At 38.4% G+C, this 22787-nt stretch overlaps 1 long non-coding RNA gene across 1 annotated transcript; it reads right to left on the reverse strand.

Annotated features, from left to right (window-relative positions):
- Positions 1-543: 543 nt before the first annotated feature.
- Positions 544-22187, reverse strand: LOC118003654. The gene is made up of 3 exons (XR_004677380.1): positions 21427-22187; positions 20045-20168; positions 544-1195 (listed from the first exon to the last, which is right to left on the reverse strand). It is a non-coding gene; the product is annotated as an uncharacterized LOC118003654 (long non-coding RNA).
- Positions 22188-22787: the final 600 nt, after the last annotated feature.

A 22787-nucleotide genomic window follows, 5' to 3' on the forward strand; every position in this document is an offset into this window, starting at 1 on the left:
ACGGGGAAGGTCTGCGGAAACGGTTTACACAGAAATACGCAAACTCCTGGGGCGCCTGGGTGGCTCAGTCGTTGAGGGTCTGCCTTGGCTCAGGTCATGATCGCAGGGTCTCGGGATCGAGCCCCGCATCGGGCTCCCTGCTCCGCGGGAAGCCTGCTTCTCCCTCTCCCGCTCCCCCTGCTTGTGTTCCTGCTCTCGCTGCGTCTCTGTCAAATAAATAAAATCTTTAAAAAAAAAAAAAAAAGAAAGAAATATGCAAATTCTTGTCTAGTACATGGGGCCAAAATCACTTTCCACTCACAGAAAGTCCTGTGCCCTCAATGCTGGTTATGGTGAGTTGCAGACTGGTTTCACGTTTAGCAGTAGGAGGCACGGTCATCGTCCCCCTAGCTGGGTAACTGGGAGGCTTTTTGGGTAGTGGGTGCTTGCAGCCGCCTTCACCTCAACCCCTAACAGATGCTGTTGGTAAACTTTGGTAATAAAATGTATGGGTCACATGGATCTTCTGCTGTGGAATACATGGTCCAGGTACCAATGAGAGGGCAGATAGATGGTGGCAGGATGTGATCAGGTTTATTTTATTGGCAGGTAGATGCTAAAGTCCATTTTAAATGGGAGTATTTAAGAATAGGAATGAGTCAGAGAAATTAGTCAAATATATTGATTTTAGAGATGACCGAGAAATCCTTTAAAAACAACAACAAAATTAAAGATAGTGTGAGAACTTGACTTAGTTCATGTTATCTAATTTGAAGTCCATCATATGCAGCAATATGTCTGCTTTAAGATTAATAACCAAGAGGACTTCCAGCTTTAGCTCTAAAATGTAAAAGCTTGAAGTTATCACTTCCATCTTCACTACCAGAAGAAGCTGAACAAACTAAAAACTACTGATTTTTCTTGGAGTCCTTGTAGAACTGAAGTCACAGGACACACCACAACCCTGAAATCTGGAGAGGTGAATCCAGGGAGTCACATCTGGGACCTACTTACCTAGAGCAGAAGCCTCTGAAGCCAGAAAGGAGGAATACTTGAATGGTAAATTTGATGAACTCCTGGAGACTGAGTGAGGCTAGTGTTGAGTGAAGCTACTGGGGGCTGCAGTCGTGGGGGGCCCCAACACTTCCGTGGGTTTTGTTTCCAGGAACTCCAGCAAGTTCTCACCATGAAAAACCAAGAAAGATCTCTTGTGGCTCTAGTAAGGGGATAAGATTAATAATTATTGTCAAATATATCCAGAGCCTTCTCCTTAATAAAGGCCTACTTTCCAGAAGAAAAGACTTTAGCAAAGCCATATCCCACCCAGGGCAAGCACAGTTCTCTGACCACAGCCTCCTCCAGCCTTCCTGTCTCTCCTAAGTAGAGAGGAGGGAGCTAAGAAACGGTTGTGAAGGTCACAGCCCAAGGACACTAAAAGAGGTTTAATGATAAAATTATAGAACACTTTTCTTCCCACGCTTTCCCACTGCACCAACAGTGCTTCCGTATAACAACAGTGGAGGACAGCTGCAAGCCCTGCAGACACACACTGACAAGGAATGCTTAAGGAAATCCAAAGACAACAGGAGACAAAAACACAAATACTAGAGGAATTTAAAGCTTCTAGAATGAACAGCTACAGCAAATATTAAACACAACCCAACTCCTAGTTGTGTAATAAAAACCCTCACATTAAAGCACTATTTACCTCAATCCCTGCCACCCAAGATACCACAGTCAGTTTTCAACAAAAAACAGCAAGGCTAAAGGCAAGAAAAAACTCAGTCTGAAAGGCAAAATAAGCATTAGATCTAGACTGAGCTATGACACAGATTGGAGGATTATTAAACAGTAATATAAAATAACTATGCTTAATATGCTAAAGGATCTGATGGAAAATGGGGACAACGGATGGATAATGTACACAGGGAAATGGAAACTGAAAGAATCCAAAGGAAATTCTGAAACTAAGAAATAATGTAACAAATGAAGAATGCCCTCGCCGGCTTATAGGAGACCGGACAACACTGTGGAGAGAATCAGTGAGCTTGAAGATATGTCAGGAGAAACTTCCCAAACTGAAATGCAAGGAAATTAGCAGTAAATAGATAATCCTATTGGGTTTGTGGACTTCACCTTAGAATCAAATTGTTTTCTACATTAGAAGAGAAGTGTGTGTGTGTGTGTGTGTGTGTATTGGGGGGGATGGTAATTGTCAAGGTTTCTGTCTTTTGGGAGATCATATAAATCCAGTTACCACAAAAGTCAAATTGATCATACGGATACAGTGCAAAACATTTTGAAAGCATTTACTCCCGTTTGGCTAGCAATTTCGACAAGAACTCTACAAAAAACATGATTTATGTATAGCTTCTTATCAAGTAGCCTCTAATTAAAATTTTGCTAGTTGGGCTGTCAGCAGGAATTTTTGTTTTGGTTTGAACACTGATTAGTGCCTAGTATATCATAAGTGATAAATAAATATTTGTTAAATGAAAAAATGATTGAAATTATATTACTGTTATGCACATAGGAAAAAGCTCTACCCAGAAATCACTTTGAAGAAGTATTGTTCTTCATCATTTAGAGTTTTATCAAATTTACTTATATTTTCAAAGAGCAAACTTTTGGTTTTATTAGTTTTTTTCTATATATATTTTTTTGTTTCCAATTCCACTGTTTGCTGCTCTTTTTTTTTTTTTTTAAGATTTTATTTATTTATTTGAGAGAAAGAATGAGAGAGAGAGAAAGCACATGAGAGGGGGGAGGGTCAGAGGGAGAAGCAGGCTCCCCGACAAGCAGGGAGCCCAATGCGGGACTCGATCCAGGGACTCCAAGATCATGACCTGAGCCGAAGGCAGTCGCTTAACCAACTGAGCCACCCAGGCGCCCCTGTTTGCTGCTCTTACCATCATTATTTTCTTCCCTGTTTGCTTTGGGTTTAATTTGCTCTTCTCTTTATAGTTTCATAATGTGGAAGCTTAAATCTTCATTTAAGACAATTCTTCTTTTCAAATATAAATGTTTAATATGAATTTCCCTCTAAGCACTGTTTTAGCTGCCTCCCACAGATTTTAATATATTGTCCTTTCTCATTCATTCAATTCAAAATATCAAAGACTTATTCTTTGACCCATGAGTTATTTAGAAGCATTTGTTAATTTTCCAACTATTTCACATTTCCAGGTGTCTTTTTGTTACTGATTTCTAGTTAATTCCATTATGGTCAAAAAACATTACTCTGTATGACTTCAAATCTTTTAAGTTGTAGAGGTTTGTTTTTTTCTGCAGAATATGGTCTATCTTGGTAAATGTTTCACATGTCCTTGAAAAGACTATGTATTCAGGTACCTTGGGTGAGGTATCCTCTAAAGATCACTAAGGTCAAATTGTTTGAGAATGCTGTTCAGGGGGGCGCCTGGGTGGCTCCGTCAGTTAAACGTCTGCCTTCGGCTCAGGTCATCATTCTGGGGTCTGAGATCAAGTCCCATGTCGGGCTCCCTGCTCAGCGGGGAGCCTGCTTCTCCCTCTCCCTCTGCTGCCCCCCTACTTGTGCTCTCTCTCTCTCTCTCTGACAAATAAATAAATAAAATCTTTTTTTTTAAGATTTTATTTATTTATTTGAGAGAGAGAGAATGAGAGACAGAGAGCATGAGAGGGAGGAGGGTCAGAGGGAGAAGCAGACTCCCTGCCAAGCAGGGAGCCCGATGCGGGACTCGATCCCGGGACTCCAGGATCATGACCTGAGCCAAAGGCAGTTGCTTAACCAACTGAGCCACCCAGGCGCCCAATAAAATCTTTTTTAAAAAAAAGAGTGAGAGAGAATGCTGTTCAGGTATTCCGTGTCCTTAAAGTATTTCTATTTGCTTTATCAATTACTGAGAGAAGTGTTGAGGTCATCAAGCATCATTGTGGATTTGCTTATTTCTCTTTTCAGTTCTTTTTTTTGCTGCATCTTTTAAAGTACTAGTTAGGTATATACACCTGTAGGATTATTATATCCTGATAACATTTTGATGTTAACATTTGAAACACCCCCTCTTTTTCCCTGGTAATATTCTTAGTTCTGAAGTCTATTTGATATCAATGTAGCCACCCCAGCTTTCTTTTAACTAATGTTTACACAGCATATATTTCTCTATGCTTTTACTTTTCTATCTAATTATCTTTCTATTTATATTATCTACATCTTTACATTTAAAATGGCTTTCCTGTAGATAGCATATAGTTGGGTATTATTTTATTTGATCTGATAATCTCCATCTTTTTAAAGTATAATTAGCATGCAGTGTTATATTAGTTTCAGGTTTAGAATATAGTGACTCAACAATTCCATACATTTCTCAGGGCTCATCAAGATAAGTGTAGCCCCCCCTTTATCTAGTTCACCCATGCCCCACCCACCTCCCCTCTGGCAACCACTAGTTTGTTCCCTGTATTTAAGAGTCTGGTGTTTGGGGGGGTTTTCTCTTTGTTCATTTGTTTTGTTTCATCACTAATCATCAGGGAAATGCAAATCAAAACCACAATGAGATATCACTTTACACCTGTCAGAATGGCTAAAATAAAAAACACAAGAAATAACAAGTGCTGGTGAGGATGTGGAGAAAAAGGAAACTTGTTGGTGGACTGTTGGTCGGAATGCAATTGGTGCAGCCACTATGGAAAATGGTATGGAGCTTTCTCAATGCATGCTCTGGATGGCAGAACAGAAAAATAGAAGGAGCCTCAGTTTTTCATGACTACAGAGCTACCACTCCAGCCCTGGGCTGCATAACTCCTGACCTCATGCTGTATGAAAGAAGAATAAGTTCCTAATGTACCTAAACCTCTGTGTCCTCTTCTTCACTCAGGATTCTATTATTATTATTAGCCAAGTACAATTCCTAACAAACCACCATCTCTGTTTAATCTCATGGGTGAAAATGATTAAGAAAAACAGGAGCACCTGGGTGGCTGGGTTTAAGCGGCTGCTTTCGGCTCAGGTCATGATCCCAGGGTCCCGGGATTGAGCCCCAAATTGGGATCCTTGCTCAGCAGGGAGTCTGCGTCTCCCTCTGCCCCTTCCCCTGCTGGTGCTCGCTCTATCAAATAAATAAAATCTTTAAAAAAAAAAACAAAGCTTTTTATAGCATTAATTGCCTTTTTAAATCAGTATTTGATTTTATAGATTAGAAGGTAGAATGGAAAACCTCTGATTTTATTTCTCACGTTTCCCTCTCTCTCTTCTTTAATTTCTAGAAGCTTCTAGCCAGTTCCCTTCCCATAATCCTTGTGCTCTCAGAGTCTTATCACAACTTTTAATTCTTAGTTTTGATTTCCAAAATACCCATGTAACATGTGTAATAAGCATGGCTTCTGTATTTTCAAATACTTCAAGGATAAAAATGTAGACAAGCCTGCAAGAACACAAAACCTGACATACACCACTGAAGCAGCATTCTGAGTGGAACTAGATCAGCAAACTTTGAGTATGATCAGCTAGTTCCCAGTGCATCAAGTTTACTAATATGCTACCAATATTTCCATACCTTTCTGTAAGATTTTACTGGGAGAATTCTCCACAAGACTCCACTAAAGTGTAGATACATTATGATTTCTTCATTTCCCTTATCTGTCTAACACAATCCAATGGACTGCTTAGCAACGAAATGGCAGATTTTTTGGTTGCATAGATAGATTCAGGTTAACATTTACCTGAACTGCTCACAGATCAATAAATATAAATGTCTTAAAAACATTAACAGTGTACAAAGCTGATCATTAAATGTTTAGTTACGTGGTAACTAAATATAAACTCTCTCATATGCAATAGACTTCTAAATAAAACCAATATATTAGTTTTTGCAAGGAAATATTTGTAAGTTAAAGACTACTTCATTAATCAAAACACAAAGTATTTCATTCATCAATACATTGATTATCTGTTTAGCTAGGCAGCTAAATCAATCAATCAATCCCATTTGCTTCTTAAAACATAACAATTAACATTTCAGAACACCACACACACGTAAGCAATAGTTTAAGTGCATTACTAATTGTCTAAATTTACCTAAATGTGGCTAGCACAGAGCCCTGAACATATAGGTTAATAAATATACATTGAAGGGTGGACAATATTTTTAGAATGCAGTATATTTTGAGTGTTAGAATGTTCAAAAGGATAATTCAGATGGGGAATCTATTGTGTCAGAGGAGGGAAAAGCTTTGCATTTAGTCAGCAGAAATAAACTAAGGTGAAACCACATAGGTGACCAAAAGTTATGAGGTGAGAGACAAAAGAAGAATTTTGTGGAATGGTTGGCAGGCTTGTAATCACAAGAGGTGGGGGTGGGGATGCTGAAAAACCAACAGGATTCTGAACTGGAAGAATCCAAGGTCTTGGTCTAAGAGTACTCACACTGCACTCCCTGTTGTCCTGGCAAAGGGACCCCCTACCTTAAAGTAATGGCATTCTAATAAGAACTCTGTGTGCTAATGAAGAAAACAGTGATGAAAGGTAGGGCCATACACAAACACACTAAAATATGCAAGATTCATGGGGGTTTTTTGTTGTTTTTTGTTTGTGGGTTTTTTTTGTTTTGTTTTGTTACAACAGGCATGTTGAAGGAAATTCTGGTGAGGAGTTTAAGAAAGATATATATGTGGTAAAGATGGAGATGGTGAGGAAAAGAATACACAGCACGAGTAAAAAGGTTAACTTGAGCCTTGAAAGAACTTCTGGGAACTGCAAACCTTTTTCTCCTCTCACCGTCCTTGGGTTATTGATCACATGGCTACATATCAATATTCCCTCTCCTGCTCTACTCTTGGCAATATTGTCTGATGTACAGAAGATACAAGCTTTTCCTCTTGGTGTTCTGTGTGAATTGACCTGGAAGGAAGAAAGCAGACAGCCTGCTGCACATTTCTAGATACAACCACTTCCCCAAAAGGTTAGACTTTCTAGAGTGTGAGGGTAGATGAGGAGGACAGGTTCAGGGTAAAACAGATTTATCAGAGTAGAATTTGCTAATTCCTAATAGCAAAATGTCACGTGGCATTGGAAAGTATTTTAGAAATGTCTGCTTTTCATTGTTTTTTGCTTCTCTGAGAACTATTGGTTCTAAGGGGAATTTTAGTTATAACTTCTTGTTTCCAGTCCACACATGGGTATTGTAGAAAGATTCTACAATAATTTATGTAATTTAGTAGGGGATCTGTCAGAATTTTGGCCCGAATGTTTATCTAAATTAAAGACAAGCTTAATAAATTGCAATAATTAGCTGATTTTACCTGAAAAATTAGCCTAAGTTTGCTCAATTAATACTTTGCTTTTTAGAACAGTTTTAGATTTACAGAAAAGTTGATAGACTACAGAGAGTTCCAATATGTCCTCTCCCCCCTGCACACTCTCGCGGTCTCTATCATTAACATCATACATAAGTGCAGTACATTTGTTACAACTGATGAACCAATATTGATACATTAACTGAAGTCCATAGTTGACATTCAGGTTCCCTCTATTTGTACAGGTCTATGGGTTTTGACAAATGCACAATGTCATGTATTCACCATTACAGTTTCATACAGAATAGTTACATTGCTCAAAAACTCCCTTCTCCCAAGCCCCTGGAAACCACTAATCTTTTCACTGTCTCTACAGCTTTTTTTTTTCTTTTCCAGAATGTCATACAGTTGAAATCAAACAGTATGTAGCCTTTTCAGACTGACTTCTTTCCCTTAATCTATGCAGTTAAGATTCCTTCATGTATTTTTGTACACTTTGTATATTTTGATAGCTCATTTATTTTTATCACTAAATAATATTCCATTGTATGGCTTTAAAAAAAACATTGTTACATTTAAAGATTATTTTTCCTGATAAATTATTATCATAAATGCTATTTTATTGTTGAGGAAGGATTTATGCCCTCCCAGCATTATTTCCCCTTGGAATATATAGCTTTTCACCCACAGGTCTAGACTAAAGGTCTAGTGTATGGAAGGGAAAGAGCTTTTCCTAATAATAAATGATGGGTTATATGATTAATATTTCCTAACAGTTATAACAGGATTGAACATAACATAGTTCCTGATCTGAAATAAGGCATGTTAATAGATATACACTATACGTTCTAACTGTACAGTAGAAATTATTTACAAAATCGTATTGCTTTATAAAACGAAGCAACTAAAACAAAGCAATTTTTCTTTCATTCAGAAAAATGCCCAAATCTAATCTAATTTGCTGCAGCTGGACACCACCTGCAGATGACTGTTTAAGTACTCTGAACATTACGCACTTATCTTTTAAATATTGATAATGCCATTTTTCATTTCCTTGACATGAAATCCCACAGGGAATAATTATGCTAATAAACCTTAATGATTCTTGCAAATAAATGATCAAACCAAATTGCTACTGTTGATTTATATTAATGGATGCCTTTAGGATGAGATTTGCCAGTACGGTGCTGCCTCGAATCTCAATTCATCTTATTTAGTTGAAGAGTGTACATAGTTTGTTAAATAGATGAAGTGTTTAAAATATAATGTGTTTGTGCAGTTTTTGCACTTCATAATGTTCAAGCATTACCATCTTGCCTTGTGGCAAATCTGCATTTAATGGCTTCGTTGTATATAACTTCCTTTCTTACTTTGTCTCTCTGTGATATCCAGTTAGGAAGTGACTATTTCGGGTTGATTCAGAATAAGCCAGTTTCCATATGTTGAGTCTGATTGTTTCATTAAGACAGTAAAATCTGTTTCTGGATATTGTAGCCACCATAATCTGGGAATCACATTGACTAGGTGATGATGGGAGCAAGAGCTAAATAATTGTTTGTGGGGGAGGAAAAGGACACCGTTAAATGACTTGTCACCCCATTTAAACCTAGATCAGTGGGTCCCTTCCTTCCCTGCTCTCTCACTTTTCATCCTTGCTCTTGCATCCTCACCAATTCCATTGGAAATAGGAAATTGCTGACTTGGTGAATTCCAAAGTAACCCTGGAAAGTAACTATGGACATGTTATACATGCATTTCCAAGGTTGGGGAACAGTACACAGAAGGAATGCTTATTCATTGTGGATATGAATAAAATTTTATCTGGGTAATTTTTTTAAGAGCCACTTTTATTTAAAATACCATGTAGTTCAGGGGCACCTGGCTGACTCTGTTGGTAAGGCTTGTGACTCTTAATCTCAGGGTCCTGAGTTTGAGCCCCATATTCAGCAGAGTGATTACTTAAAAAAATGAAATAAAATACTGTGTAGTTGAAAAAAATTATAACCATCTAGATAATTGCCTCAATTGTCCATTTTTGTGCATTTTGTCACATTTTAAGCATAGAAAAACAGTTCAGACACAGCAGGTATAGGAACAGAACTGAATGAGAAGTGATACAAATTAGTATTAAAATAGGGGATTGGCACATACATATCATGTGTATATAAACAGGATATGCAACAGCAAATAATAATTGCTTAGGGATTTGTCATTTGGTGCAGAGAGACTGTAATTTGGTTAGTGGTGAAGCAAAGATGACCACGTTCAATTCATTGTAAAGAACAGAGGAGTCTCTTTCTGAATTATAAAGCTCTTACTGATTTTAGAAAATATGTATGTGCGTATTAATACATAAGTATATATATGTAAACTACCTTTAGAAAGGTTTTTTTTTTTTTTCACTTCTTAACTTTGGAAAAATGACCTAGTTTGACCAAATTTGGTATATTTGTGTCATTTTTTTCTAACGGAAAATTAATTAGACCAAAAATTTTAAACCACAAAATGCATTATTTTATTCATTGTGGAATTTTCCAATTTAGCAAAAAAAAAAGGTGGGGGAGCAATGCAAATATGCAATGATAAGGAAATGATTAAATAAATAATAACAAATCAGGTATGTACCTAGAGAAATGTGTGTATATCTGGACGGCTAGAGGAGCAGCCCCAGAAGAGGTGATTTGTAGAGAGCTTGAGCAAGCTGGTAGGAAAGGAGAATGGGCACTCAGAACCTGAGCACCCACTCTAGATCCAGGAGACAAAGAGGCATACAATAAACTTCAGAAGGAATGGCAGATGAAGATGACAGCTACCTGAGGAGGGAGAGTCAGAGAACCCAAGCTGGCTGTGAGCACTTGAAACAAGGCAAAGAGTATTGGTGCAAGGCTATTTAGATTGTCTTAAGACCCAGCCCTGTTTGGTCCATTGCCAGAAAACAGAGAGGAATTATGGGGCTCTAGGAAGAGGGAGACAGGGAATAAGGGACAAGAAGAGGGTGGGGGGAGAGAGACAGAAAGAGAGGCTTTATCAATTAACTAATAGAGCTAACAGACAAGAATGGTCTAGAAATCTTGTAACAACCTTACCTTGAGATGACAGATGACAAAGGGTATAAGGAAATACAGTGCAAAACAACTAGAAAGCATTTTCCTTCTGCCTTGTATCTATTTAGCATCTACCATATGCCAGTAACTTCATATATAATATAATCATCAGGACAAATCAGTTCATTTTACATATGAAGAAAACAAGATTCAAAAGAAGCAACTTGCCAAATTCATGGAAGGGGTCAGTCATGGGACAGAGTTTCATATCAAGTCTGCCTCCCCAGCTCATGGTCTTTCATACAGTCCAGTATTTTTCAAACTGTGGATCACAAATAAGAAAAGAAACACAGAAAAATGGAAGGAAGGAAGGAAGGAAGGAAGGAAGGAAGGAAGGAAAGAAAATATTGAATCATGATGTAAAATGTGTTTCTTACTATGGGTCAAGGTCAAAAAATTTAAAAACTACTGAATTAAATCACATTACCTCTCTTTTCCAATCTTAGGGAGATGCTTCTAACTTCTGAATTACGGCAAATTTCTCATTTTATGGAATATTTTCCACAATGTCTAGGGCATCATTCCATACAAAATCTTTTTTTTTTTTCAAATAATCACTGAATCTAAGATGTTTGAAGTATTTTCCACAAACTATACCAATCCTTCCAATAATTATGGTGTAGTATATCAAAGTGATCCCCATTTATTCTTTCCTAGGATTTTGGAAATATGGGGAATTTGGGAAATATGGGGAATGCTAGGGGAAACTGATCCAAGCATAAAGGCTACATGGAGAGAGAAAGGAAACAAAGGTTTTAATCCTAACTTTGGAAGCAGTCAGTGCCAGAGAATCCAGTTTTAGATAAGCAGATACATTTATGGGGAACCCAGACTACAGATCCTTACATCTAACCTCTCTCCCTGGAGACTGTTGGTAAGCTTACTGAATTTGCTTGTTCCTTCACTTGGGATCTCTGACCATGTGTCAATGTGGGGTTCAACACACTGAGTGTTGCACACATAGGTCTCATTATACAAGACACTGCTGGGAGAATGACAGAATAACCACAAGTCAGCTCTGGCCTATAATGTTTCCTGTAAGGGAACATCAGTTGTAAAAGTAGCCAAAAAAAAGAAAAAGAAAGAAAGAAAGAAGGAAAGAAAGAAAGAAAGAAAGAAAGAAAGAAAGAAAGAAAGAAAGGAAGGAAGGAAGGAAGGAAGGAAGGAAGGAAGGAAGGAAGGAAGAAAGGAAGGAAGAAAAAGGAAGAGTAAAAGAGTAAATAGAGTCAGAAGTGACAAGAGCATATATTCTTGTGTCCTCTGACTTTTTTTTTTTTAAGATTTGTTTTTTCATTTTGAGAGAGTGTGTGTGTGTGTGTGTGCAAGCAGGGGGTGGGGCAGAGGGAGAGAAGCAGACTCCCCACTGAGCGGCAGCCCAACTTTGGGCTTGATCTCATGACCCTGACATCATGACCTGAGCCAAAATCAAGAGTTGGATGCTTAAGCAACTGAGCCATCCAGGCGCCCCTCCCCTGACATTTTTTTATGCCTCTTTGGATCTCTAGTTATTTCTGTAGTGATATACCCATAACAATAGTTATCTGCAGTGTACTTCTCCATCACATAATTCTGTTCCTTAGGATTTTCTTTCCTTTCCTAGTAGATGTATCTAAGAAATAGCCAAATAATAACCCACAAAGGCTTAGACCTTTAGGATCTATAGTATCCGATGGCCTGAATTGAGCTAATGTTTCTTATTGAATCTATCACACCATCAATGGTAGGATGCCCAAGTATTTCATTCATCAGTAAAGGAAAAAAAAAACCCTTCAATTTAACTGTGGCACATTATCTATTTTAAGACCATCCCAACCCCAGAAAGACTAAAATAAAAAAAGAAAAAGTATATCTTAGAGTCTATGAAACATGGATTTCCCCCCTGGGAAGTAAATTTCACTACAATACATATATCCTAAGGCATGCCATCATGAAGGAGCACAGTTAAGAAATTGTAGTAATGATAACGACAACAACCAAACAGAAACTATTTATTAAACCACCCCTCAACAAAGCAGGATCCGAATTTTTTTCTCAAGTAATTTTTTAATCCCTCCTGGACATCAACCATGGCGATTGCTATACTCCACATCAGCTAGGGTCTTCTGTGATACAGATGCCAAGACCAAACCGGCTGGTCAAGAGGTTTATTTGGGGAAAGGTCTATAAAGGAGAAAGGGGGAGGGAGAAGTAGAGGGAGGCATGGAGAGCCTTTGGAACTGACACTGGTCTGACACCTTTAAAGTGAGAGAGGAAAAGAGGAAGAGCCCCAAACTGCACACAACTGATGAAGTCTCTGCCCGGCCAGTGGGGAGTCTCCAGCAAAGCCTTCCCATTAGAGATGTCCCATGTGGGGCCCAAAAGTCCTGGCTCTGATCCCCTGGTCATGCTCAGGCATTGGCTGGGAGCAGCTCTGGTGGAGTATGGCCTCTGCACGAACGGGGCCGCAGACCCCAATGTGCAGCTACGGGAGGTTCTCAGACCATGGCTTTCCTTTAGCAGCTTCCCTGGAAGAGAGAGGGAGCAGAGCACCCCCATGACTGCTGCATTGACACATGGAGGGCCACTCTGCTTCCCATGGTTACAGCGGCTGTCTCGTGTCCTCTGATCTTCTCATGTGTCACCTTTGTTATCATTGACATCTGCTGCTGATGTCTTCTCTGAAAAGACTCTACGTGCCCACTTTTTCTACTTACATCTTGGAACCAGGCACACTGATCCCTAAGAGATGACATAGCCTGCATGGTACCACCAGCATTCCTGGTCACCTAACCTGCCAAACTGGGATTCCTAGTCTTTCCACAAGTCCACACAGGGCTGCTCCTCTGTTTCCAGAGTGGCTCTGTTGAGTGTGCAGACTAGGACACTGCCCCTCCCCACTCCCCCTTGTCTGCATAATCATTATGGAACAAGCTCCAAATTTTAAAAACTTCGAGGCTTAGAAACCTTTGCAAGGAGACATTCATGAGATGAGTTCCCAGGTATTTTATGAAATAAAAAAACCCTGTATTCAAATAATATTTCACGATCCAATGCAAAGAAGCCCATAAAAGCTTGAAGGATGCAATTCTGAACCTATTTACAGGATGCACTGGCAAAGACAGACAGAATCTTTGACCTTGAACAAGTTATTTGACCTCTCTGATGTCTGTTTCTTCCTCTATAAAATGAAGAGGGTGGGCTAGATAATCCTTGAGGCCTCTGAAGTACTAACATTCTATGAAATAAAAGTCAACTTAGAGATTAATTGGGTTTCTGAGCCTCGAGCAATTAATTACACTGTCGCTGCCCTTTAACAGACCCATCACAGAAGAAAATTAGATTCAACTGACAGATTTTAATCTTCACCAACTCATGTTGAATTGAAGTCCAACATTATCTTTTAAGATTTGCAAAGTAATGCTTTCACAAAGGTTCACTAGCTTTCTGGGCAAGGATTTTGACCTGATAGATGTATTATAATACCCAAACCATTCTTCTCCATTTAAAAAATAGTCATTTTGTGGACTTTTTTTCTATATTCAGAACCTCAGCAGGCACTCTACCAGAATTTTATAAAATGATCAAGAGTGGTTTTGTGAAATTCTTTACCCACTTCTGAAGTGCTCAAGGGCATCTGTGATCAGGGACTCTAGTTTTGCCCACACCTACTTCATCTAATTCCATTATGTTTTTCTTACTTTTGTTTTCCTGCTACATTGCCTTACTTTGGGTCAACATTGAATTATTAGTAGAAGAACATCTTGGTTAATTTTCTACCCAAAAAAAAAAAAATCTGTTTTGATTTCCAGTTAATAAGGAAGTATTTTACATTAACTTCTTTTAAAAATGCCTATTCATTTCAACAATGCTGATATTTTCCTATTCTTTCCTTAAATATAGCCATTTATATCTAGCTTAGATTTTAAAAATTAAATCCCACAATTTTGGGTTATTGGACTTTGATTTCTGATGTCTGGTTTCTACTTTTGTGTCCTGTCCACTTGTACTGGTACTATCTCCAATATAAAGGTATAGAGAATAATATGAACACCCCTGTTTCCATAAGAAAACTGATCTAAGAAAAACTGTGGAAGCTATTTTTGTACACACTGTACATATTCTGGTCTCATTTCCCCCTCTTGAGATAACACTATTCTATATTTAATAGCACTTCTCATTCCCATGCTTGTCGTTATACTTTTAATATCTCTAAAAATGTGATATTATTTTGCATATTTAGTAAGACTGAGCCATACTTCCTAAATTGCTTTTCAATCCACATGTTTGTGAGATCACAGCATGCTATTACATGTACACCTACTTTGTCTTCTCCAAGCTGTGGCTTATATGTTTACTTTCTCTAAAATGACTTTTAATGCATGGAATTTAAAAATCCAATGTAGTCAATTTCATCAAATATTTCCTTTATGTCTAATGTGGGGGTTTTTGGCCTTATTTAAATACTCTTTTAGTAGTGTGAGATCGTAAAGCTTTTCGTGATCTAACTATAATTCACCTGGGATTTATCTAATCTGTATAATGTGAGATAGGTGTATAATTTTATTATCCTTTTGTCCATATGAATAATCGTTGTCCCAGTACCATTATCTTTCCCTATTGATCTGTAATGCACCAATTTTAGTTTTAATTATTACATGTTTATAGTAATACTCACTACCTGGTAGAGCAAGGCTTTACCTGATTTATTTTCTTCAGATTTTTCTTGGCTACTCTTTGCCCTCTATTCTTCTATATAAATTTAGATTACTGTTGCCAAATCCCATGAGAAAAAAGTATTGGGAATTTGATTGGCATTTCATCAAATCTATGGATCAATTTGGAGATAAAATAATGTCTGCATGTACATGGTACATCTCAATAGCTTTTTTTAAATGTCCTTTAATTAAGCTTTAAATTTTTGTCTATAAATATCTTGTGCCTCTTTTCATTTATTACCAGTTAAATTCTTTGTTGCTGTCATAAATAATATCTATATCATTGAAGGTCCAATTAGGAAATGCACCCTCATATTAGGTCATTTACAAAGATGTAGGCAGGGTTTAAGCAAACCAGCAGGGATTATCCAGTACCTAGGGGACAGTAAGGTTAGAGAACCATTACTACTCCTAAACTTAAAGGGATGGGAAGAAGGCAATTTTCTAGAACACAAAGACAGAAATAGCTATGTGGGGAGAGCCCTCTGATGGGAGCTGTGACCTTTGATAGAGGGATATAGCCAACCAAGAACAATCCCACAGGGAGAGAGATGAGGTAATATAATACCATCATCTTTTCCTCGTCCCTTGGATCTCCTGCTGGTGCTACCACTTACTGAACCTAATGAGAAGCAGGAGAACAAGGGAGCCTGATACTGCAGGTCAGTATCCCAAGGTACTGACAGTGTAGAGAAAGGTGAAGAGTGAATCTGGAGAGGCAAATAGATGTCCAACACTGTGTCTTTTTCACAATTTTCTATATAGAAATGAAAATTATTTCTGTATATTGACTTTATATCCACTAGTCTTGCTGAATTCCATTTTAAATTTTAATCACTTATCTGTACATCTTGAGTTTTCTGTTTGTAAACATCTTTTTCTTTCCTTATGCCATTTTTAAAAAGATTATTTTTTGAGAGAGAGAACAAAAGCAAGAGAGAGCATGAAGAGGGGGAGGGGTAGAGGGAGAGGGAGAAGCACTGAGCCCGACATGAGGCTTGATTCCAGGACCCCGAGATCATGACCTGAGCTGAAGGCAGACGCTTAACCCACTGAGCCACCCAGGCACCCCTCTTTCCTTATACCGTTTAAAAAATTTTCTTCCCTGGGGCGCCTGGGTGGCTCAGTTGGCTAAGCGTCTGACTTCAGCTCGGGTCATGATCTTAGGGTCCTGGATGGAGCCCCTTGTTGGGCTCTGTGCTGTAGGTGTTTTATTCCCTTGTTTGTGAATTTTCATACTGAATGGAAATTTAAATATTATCAATTAATTTCTACATTCAGAGAAAAAGGGGTTTTTCCCCATTAATCAGTTTCATCACAATATTTCTTTTTTTTTTTTTTAAGATTTTATTTATTGGACAGAGAGAGACACAGTGAGAGAGGGAACACAAGCAGGAGGAGCAGCAGAGGGAGAGGGAGAAGCAGGCTCCCCGCCGAGCAGGGAGCCTGATGCGGGACTCGATCCCAGAACCCTGGGATCATGACCCGAGCCGAAGGTAGACGCTTAAGGACTGAGCCACCCGGGTGCCCCTCATCACAGTATTTCTAATAATATTCTTACTTCATTGTTTTGTAGAAGTGGGTGTGGGTGGGCCTGTAACCTGGACAGAAAACTTTCTAGCTCAATTAACCTTGGGTACACTGATTCAAAACATACTGTGTTAAAGTAGAAAATATTTTATCTTATTTTTGTTATTAAAGAAACAAAAGATGGAATTAAAATCATGAGTTTAAACAAAATGTATTTGATAATTTTATTATATAAAGTATACTAGATTAGATTTTTCTGCTGACACTCATACTTGATGAGTATTTCCTTGAATATTTATAATTTTGGATTGTGAGCTCATCTTTAAAGAAAGTTCATTTGTGGGCATACTGTGGGGCCTAGGTTACAGATCTCTCTCCCAATAGGAGGCTTAATTTTTGTTCCAGAGATGCAGCTATGTAACTAACTTAGAACCACTTTTTATTTTTTTTTTAAAGATTTTATTTATTTACTTGCCAGGGAGAGAGAGAGAGAGACCACAAGCAGGGGGAGAAGACAGAGGGAGAGGGAGAAGCAGACTCCCTGCTGAGCAGGGAGCCCAACATGGGACTCAATCCCAGGACCCTGGGATCATGACCTGAGCCAAAGGCAGACACTTAACCGACTGAACCACCCAGGCGTCCCTCAGAACCACTTTTTTTTTTTTTTAAAGATTTTATTTATTTATTTGAGACAGAGAGAATGAGAGAGAGAGAGCATGAGACGGGGGAGGGTCAGAGGGAGAAGCAGACTCCCTACCGAGCAGGGAGCCCGATGCGGGACTCGATCCCGGGACTCCAGGATCATGACCTGAGCCGAAGGCAGTCGCTTAACCAACTGAGCCACCCAGGCACCCAGACCACTTTTTAAATGCTTATTTCTAGGCTTGATTTGGGGAAGGGGGCTGGGGTATCTGGAACAATATGTGTGAAAGAAGAAAAAATAGGAAAATATAATCATTGTGGGTAGCAGTCATTTCACATTTTAAATTACCCCAAATAGTAAGCATAATCTTGTTAGTGTATGTAAATTTTGTACAAGTATTTGTCTCTGTGCTTGGCCCTTTTAGGTTGTTTTTGCCACAAATGGATGACCTGATATTTAGAGAAGGGGTGAATTAGCTGGATATCACTGGCATAACACAGTGGTTCACAAACACCAGAAACATTTCTGGAACTTTAAGTACAGCTGCTACATGTCAAAGATGAAGTTATATCCTTACTTCACATCATATATGCCATATACAAAAATTAATCCAAGATGAAACAAAGACCTAAACCTAAGAGCTAAAACTATAAAACTCTTAGAAGAAAACATAGGAGGGAAAAAGGTTCAAGACACTGGATATGACAATGATTTCTTGGAAAGGACACCAAAAGCCCAGGCTACAAAAGAAAAAAAGACAAACTGGACTGCATCAAAATAAAAATGTTCTGTGCAAAGCACAATAATCAACAGAATGAAAAGGCAACTTACAGAATGGGAGAAAATATTTGCAAATCATATATCTGATAAGGAGTTAATACCTAGAATATATGAAGAGCTCCTACAATTTAACAAAAACCAAGCATCCAATTTTAAAAATGGGCAAAGGATTTGAATGGACATGTCTCTAAGGAAGAAATACGAAAGGCCAAAAAGCACTTGAAAAAATGCTCAACATCACTAATTATTAGAGAAATGCAAATCAAAACCACAATGAGATCACCTCACACTCATTAGGATCACTACTATTTAAAAAAAAAATCCAAACCAGAAAACAAGTGTTGGCAAAAATATATAGAAATCAGAACCTTGTGCACTCTTTTTTTTTTTTAAAGGTCAAAGTTTCTCTTTTTTTTTTTTTAAGATTTTATTTTATTTTATTTATTTGACAGAGAGAGAGAGACAGCTAGAGAGGGAACACAAGCAGGGGGAGTGGGAGAGGGAGAAACAGGCTTCCCACGGAGCAAGGAGCCCAATGCAGGGCTCGATCCCAGGACCCTGGGATCATGACCTGAGCCGAAGGCAGACGCTTAACGACTGAGCCACCCAGGTGCCCCAACCTTGTGCACTCTTGATGATAAGGTGAAATGGTACAGCCACTGTGAAAGAGTTTGGTGCTTTCTTAAAAATTAAAAATAGAATTATCATATGATGCCCACCATACCCTTCCAAGTATATACCCAAAATAATTAAAAGCAAGGTCTTCAAGAGATATCTGTACACCCAAGTTCATAGAAGCATTATTCACAATAACCAAAAGGTAGAAGTGTCCACTGATGAATGAATGGATAAACAAAATGCGGTATATACACACAATGGATATTATTGAGTCTTATTAAAAAAAAAAAGGAATGAAACTGACAAATGTCACAACAGGGATGAACCTTGAAGACATTATGCTAAGTGAAATAAGCCAGTCACAGAAGGACAAATACTATATGATTCCACTTATATAAGGTACCGAGAGTAACCAAAATCATAAAGACAAGGTAGAATGGTGGTTGCCAGGGGCTGGGGAGGGGGGAGGTGGGAGGAGTGGGGAGCTGTTTTCTAACAGGCACAGACTTCCAGTTGCGCAAGATGAAAAGAGTTCTGAAGGTGGATGGTGGTGACGGCTACATAACAATGTGAATATAGTTAATGCCACTGAACTGGACTTAAAAATGGTTAAGATGGTCAATTTTGTTTTGTTTATTTTATACATTTTTTTAAAAATGTGTAGATGAATGAGAAATAATGTTTAACTCCTCAAAATTTGTTAAAGCTTGACGGTTGGAAAAAACACCCATGAATTGTATCATTTATTCAGACTGAGTTTATACCTGTTACTAACTTTCTTCAAATAAGAGAAACTACGTTATTGGTAATCACATTGCCCTTGGGAGTCATTGTCTCCACTACTGACTATAAAAATCTTTTAGCATCAATTGACAAATGTGTCAAGTGGATGCATGATACCGTGTCAGAGGTAGTGGAAATTTTACTAAACACCGTGGAGATGTGTTCCCAACACTAAGGAAACAGAGTTGAGATCATTTGGACTCATGAATGCAAAGTAGAAAAAAATACACATATTTGATAGATTTTAAAGGCATTTGCCTATTAACTTTTTTTTTTTTAAATCATCCTCCTTTTACCTTCACTCAGAATATCCACCTACTATATAGCTGGTTCATAGTGAGCATTCAATATGTATTTGTTGAATAAATATGGAGCATAGTCAACTAGAAAAAACAATATTATATATAAGAAATTCCTCTCTAGTACATAAAAAAAAAAAATCAATAGGCATTCTAACATAGAAGTTTAAGATTTCCAAATTAAATACCTAAAATATGGAAGAGGAATGCTAGAAGCAGTCCAGAGACACATTCCTTCTGACTAATCAATAATACCTTAGTGGAGCAGAACCTCACTAAGCTGGCTTCCAGGTCAAAATTTGAAATTCTGTTGAGTTTTTTGACAAACAAGGGATTATTACTTACATAATTAATACTTTCTTGTGAGAAAAGCAGGTTGTTGAGTTTCGTGAGTCCACATCTTGTTCTGCTCAGCCAGGGAAGGTTTTTTGGTGTAGGGAAGTCCAATTCCTTGACTGACGTGTGTCTTCTGTGATTGACAGAAATAGCAATTCCTAGACTTCCATTGACAGCAACAGCCACTCCTACCTTAACATTTATTACCTTTGCCACACTAAGTTGTCTAATACAGCTCCCAGGGACATCAAACTTTAAAGACGGAATCTATCTCATTGGTTTCAACTCTGTATGGAAACTATTTTTCTTTATTGCTATTTACTTATTTGTACATATTCAGAGAATTCTCAGCTCAACCAGGGCTAGCTGTCCCTCTCTTTGTTCCAGAAATGTCCAAGTAATTCTTAACCTCATCTTATACCTGTGAACTTATTCCTAGCAAATAATAATAACACCTAATGTTGATTATTTTTTTACTATGCACCATCAACACTTCACATTATCTAATGTGATGTTTTTAACAACTCTAGGAATGGCACTATGGTCCTTGTTAATTTAGAGAGGAAGAACCTAAGGACCAGAGGAGATAATTTGGGATGCCCAAGATAAAAAAACTTAAACGATGAAGCCAGGATTTGAGAGTCACATGCCAAGCCATTGGACCATATTGCCATCCAGACGAAACATTGAACATAGCCCCCTCAGCAATAACCAAAGCTGCAAAGAAGCAGTTAACATCCCTCATCATCCACAGGTGCTGGAAGTAGTGCAGAGAGAGGGAGAGGAGCCTAAGGACCAACTGGCACCAACTCTGAGTCCCAACCACAACGTCGGAGCTCCAGACAAGTACATCAGTTCTGTTAAGAATCCATTATTTGCCTAATGTTTGCTCAGACCTATGCAGAATATACTAAGTATAACTTCCTTGCTCTTCCATGTCCACGTTTTTTTGCAGAGAGATGAATAAGGTAGGTGTAATTTAGTCCTATTTCAGAGACTAATCTTGCCAGCGTGAAAGACCACCATAGAGAGAGGATTCTTTTGTTTGTATCTGCTGGCTAGGCCTGAGCAATAAAGCCTACAATCATGGATCTTATTGTCTCACTTACACAATAAAAATCTTTTTTTTTTCCCTCATGTGGGCCATTTCAGTTTTATTTCCCACCTCTGAGGCACAGAACACATTAATTCTCAATTATGCTTACTCAGGACCCCAATCCACAGTCCTTACATAGACAAAACTGTAATGAGAAGCCTGAGTAATTAGTTCCTTTGACATCATCCAGGCTGAGGGATTTATTTTGTTTGCTTGTTTGTTTATTTATTTTAAGGAAAACTCCTGGGACTTGGATTCAGTGGTGAATGCAGGATTAATGAGAGCGGAATTTTACCTTTCTAATCAGCCAGACTGGCCACTGCAGATGGCTAAGAAATAATCCCAGGACCCTGGTGCATCCTGTGAATGCTTCACAAAATGTTAAATAAGAATGACATTGACAAACAACAATCTTATCTACATATAATTATAACATATGTTAGGAACAGAAAAGTTAAAGTATTTCAGAAGTACTGCATTAAAAAGAAAAGACTCAGTAGTAAAGCCAATTCAGTAGAGACTCTCAGTACATAATTTATCCAACTGTCTTTCAATAGATACTAAGAATAATGTTAGCAACCAAAAAGGGACATCAGCATGAAAGCACTAGGTGTAATGGATTCTGTGTGGTGTCGCCCAGACCTGTCTTCGGGTAGTGCTGTCAGCGGGCAGCACTCAGTGGTCAGGCTGGTCCAGAAATTGCCCTTGGCTACAGAGCACCCTCTCCACCCAGGATCAGCTTGCATCCACTGTCTGGTTGATGTGAGAATATGAAAGCCTAGCCTCCTCACTGCAAGGGGAGTCGACTGTAAAGGGCCATTTCAGCTCCTCTGAAGAGCTCCCCAAAGGGTGAGCTGAGGCCTTCGTTGAGACTGCACTGAGCTCAGCTTTTCCTGCTACGCAGTTCTGCCTCCTTCCCTTCCCAAAATGTTGATCCCAAGGGTACCTACTTTCTAAAGCATACTCTGCATGCTAGTCTCCATCTCTGAGTTTGCTTCTCAGAGAACACAAATTTTAACACTAGGGAAATCAAATTCTTTGTTTCTAACATGTTATTAAAATATAAGTATTATAATAAGGAAATAGGTTTTTAACCAGCATTTAATAACATATTTTTTAGGCATTTTAAAATCCCCTGGTACAGAACTACTTTCCTGTGGCTCTAGGTCGAGCTGGTTGATTCACTGTGATAGAAAGACAGATCAGATGGGAGAAGAGCATTAGAGGTAGACTACCAAATTGTCAAGTCCCCACACTCGGGAAGTAACACTGGGGATTGGGAATGGAACTGGAAGTACACAGGGGAGAGAGACATTAGGAGGTTGCTAGTCCCAACAGAATCCAACAGGAAGTTTCTTGTTAAGGCTGATAGCCATTCAGCTTTCTAAAGGACCAATTTCCTCAAATATCACTGTCAAAGGCATTACGGCATGGTGAAGAAAATTTAGTATGAAAATCATCTGCCTTCCCTTTGTTCTTAGTCCCCTCAGCTCTTGGTCTGGTCTCTCAGAAAAATCTTCCCTCCCTCATCTTTTATTAGTCAATAGACACATGCTGAGTGTATTTGAATTTTAGTAGAGAATTCTATGGAAGGTGAAAACCTTTCAATTCAATGAATCTGAATTGCCAAAGGGAGAGTTTCAGACGCCATGAGTA

Source organism: Mirounga leonina, unplaced genomic scaffold (assembly GCF_011800145.1).
Source record: "Mirounga leonina isolate KUSES-001 unplaced genomic scaffold, KU_Mleo_1.0 Mir_91, whole genome shotgun sequence".
In the NCBI taxonomy this organism is placed as follows: domain Eukaryota; kingdom Metazoa; phylum Chordata; class Mammalia; order Carnivora; family Phocidae; genus Mirounga; species Mirounga leonina.